The sequence below is a fragment of the Ammospiza caudacuta genome (genome assembly GCF_027887145.1).
Source record: "Ammospiza caudacuta isolate bAmmCau1 chromosome 38 unlocalized genomic scaffold, bAmmCau1.pri SUPER_38_unloc_2, whole genome shotgun sequence".
In the NCBI taxonomy this organism is placed as follows: domain Eukaryota; kingdom Metazoa; phylum Chordata; class Aves; order Passeriformes; family Passerellidae; genus Ammospiza; species Ammospiza caudacuta.
Window position 1 is genome coordinate 29,547 of NW_026682906.1, and position 2,862 is coordinate 32,408.

Here is a 2,862-nt window from a genome sequence, read left to right on the forward strand (position 1 = left end):
CTGGGCAGGGGGGAAATGGGGGAAAAACGCGGGAAAACGGGCAAAAACGGGGAAAACGGGCAAAAACGGGGAAAATGGGGGAAAAACGCGGGAAAACGGGCAAAAACGGGAAAATGGGGGAAAAAAGGGCAAAAACGCAGGAAAATGGGGGGAAAAAACGGGCAAAAACGCGGGAAAATAGGGGAAAACACGGGAAAACGGGCAAAAATGGGAAAATGGGGAAAAAAAGGGCAAAAACGCGGGAAAATGGGGAAAAAAAAGGGCAAAAACGCGGGAAAATAGGGGAAAACACGGGAAAACGGGCAAAAATGGGAAAATGGGGAAAAAAAGGGCAAAAACGCGGGAAAATGGGGAAAAAAAAGGGCAAAAACGCGGGAAAATAGGGGAAAACACGGGAAAACGGGCAAAAATGGGAAAATGGGGAAAAAAAGGGCAAAAACGCGGGAAAATAGGGGAAAAACAGGGGAAAATGGGGAAAAAACGGGAAAATGGGGAAAAAAGGCGCAAAAACACGGGAAAATGGGGGAAAAAATGGGCAAAAACGTGGGAAAATAGGGGAAAAACACAGGAAAATGGGCAAAAAGGGGAAAATGGGGAAAAAAGGGCAAAAACGCAGGAAAATGGGGGAAAAATGGGGAAAAAAGTGGGAAAATAGGGGAAAAACACGGGAAAACGGGCAAAAACGGGAAAATAGGGAAAAAAGGGCAAAAACGCGGGAAAATAGGGGAAAAACGCGGGAAAATGGGGAAAAAATGGGAAAATGGGGAAAAAAGGCGCAAAAACACGGGAAAATGGGGGAAAAATGGGCAAAAACGTGGGAAAATAGGGGAAAAACACGGGAAAATGGGCAAAAACGGGAAAATGGGGAAAAAAGGGCAAAAACGCGGGAAAATGGGGAAAAAATGGGCAAAAACGCGGGAAAATAGGGGAAAACACGGGAAAACGGGCAAAAATGGGAAAATGGGGAAAAAAAGGGCAAAAACGCGGGAAAATAGGGGAAAAACAGGGGAAAATGGGGAAAAAACGGGAAAATGGGGAAAAAAGGCGCAAAAACACGGGAAAATGGGGGAAAAAATGGGCAAAAACGTGGGAAAATAGGGGAAAAACACAGGAAAATGGGCAAAAAGGGGAAAATGGGGAAAAAAGGGCAAAAACGCAGGAAAATGGGGGAAAAATGGGGAAAAAAGTGGGAAAATAGGGGAAAAACACGGGAAAACGGGCAAAAACGGGAAAATAGGGAAAAAAGGGCAAAAACGCGGGAAAATAGGGGAAAAACGCGGGAAAATGGGGAAAAAATGGGAAAATGGGGAAAAAAGGCGCAAAAACACGGGAAAATGGGGGAAAAAATGGGCAAAAACGTGGGAAAATAGGGGAAAAACACGGGAAAATGGGCAAAAACGGGAAAATGGGGAAAAAAGGGCAAAAACGCGGGAAAATGGGGAAAAAAAAGGGCAAAAACGCAGGAAAATGGGGGAAACAAAGGGCAAAAACGCGGGAAAATGGGGGGAAAAACGCGGGAAAACGGGCAAAAACGGGAAAATGGGGAAAAAAAGGGCAAAACGCAGGAAAATGGGGGAAAAAACGGGCAAAAACGCGGGAAAATAGGGGAAAACGGGAAAACGGGCAAAAACGTGGGAAAATGGGGAAAAAAAGGGCAAAAACGCGGGAAAATAGGGGAAAAACAGGGGAAAATGGGGAAAAAAGGCGCAAAAACACGGGAAAATGGGGAAAAACGGGAAAATGGGGAAAAAAGGGCAAAAACGCAGGAAAATGGGGGAAAAAATGGGGAAAAAATGGGGAAAATAGGGGAAAAACACGGGAAAATGGGCAAAAAAGGGAAAATGGGGAAAAAAGGGCAAAAACGCAGGAAAATGGGGGAAAAAATTGGGAAAAACGTGGGAAAATAGGGGAAAAACACGGGGAAAATGGGCAAAAACGGGAAAATGGGGAAAAAAGGGCAAAAACGCAGGAAAATGGGGGGAAAAAACGGGCAAAAACGCGGGAAAATAGGGGAAAACACGGGAAAACGGGCAAAAATGGGAAAATGGGGAAAAAAAGGGCAAAAACGCGGGAAAATAGGGAAAAACAGGGGAAAATGGGGAAAAAACGGGAAAATGGGGAAAAAAGGTGCAAAAACACGGGAAAATGGGGGAAAAAATGGGCAAAAACGCAGGAAAATGGGGGAAACAAAGGGCAAAAACGCGGGAAAATGGGGAAAAAAAAGGGCAAAAACGCAGGAAAATGGGGGAAACAAAGGGCAAAAACGCGGGAAAATGGGGGGAAAAACACGGGAAAACGGGCAAAAACGAGAAAATGGGGAAAAAAGGGGCAAAAACGCGGGGAAAATGGGGGAAAAATGGGCAAAAACACAGGAAAATAGGGGAAAAACACGGGAAAACGGGCAAAAACGGGAAAATGGGGAAAAAAAGGGCAAAAACGCAGGAAAATGGGGGGGAAAATGGGCAAAAACGCGGGAAAATGGGGGGAAAGTTGGGAGAAAACGGGGGAAAAGGGGGGAAAACGGTCCAAAAATGGGGAAAATGGGGGAAAATGGGCAAAATGGGGGAAAATGGGAAAAAGCACCCAAAAACACCCCCAAACCACCCCGAAAACGGGCAAAAATGGGCAAAACCCAACCAATTACAGCCAAAAAACCCCAAACCAGCCAAAACCAACCAAATACAGCCAGAAACAGTCAAAACCAGGCAAAACCAGCCCAAAAGTACCCCCAAAAATACCCCAGAACCGGCCAAAATCACCCCAAAACCAGGAACAACCAGGCAAAACCACCCCAAAATCACCCCAAAAATATCCCAAAACCACCCAAAAATATCCCAAAATCACCCCAAAAATATCCCAAAA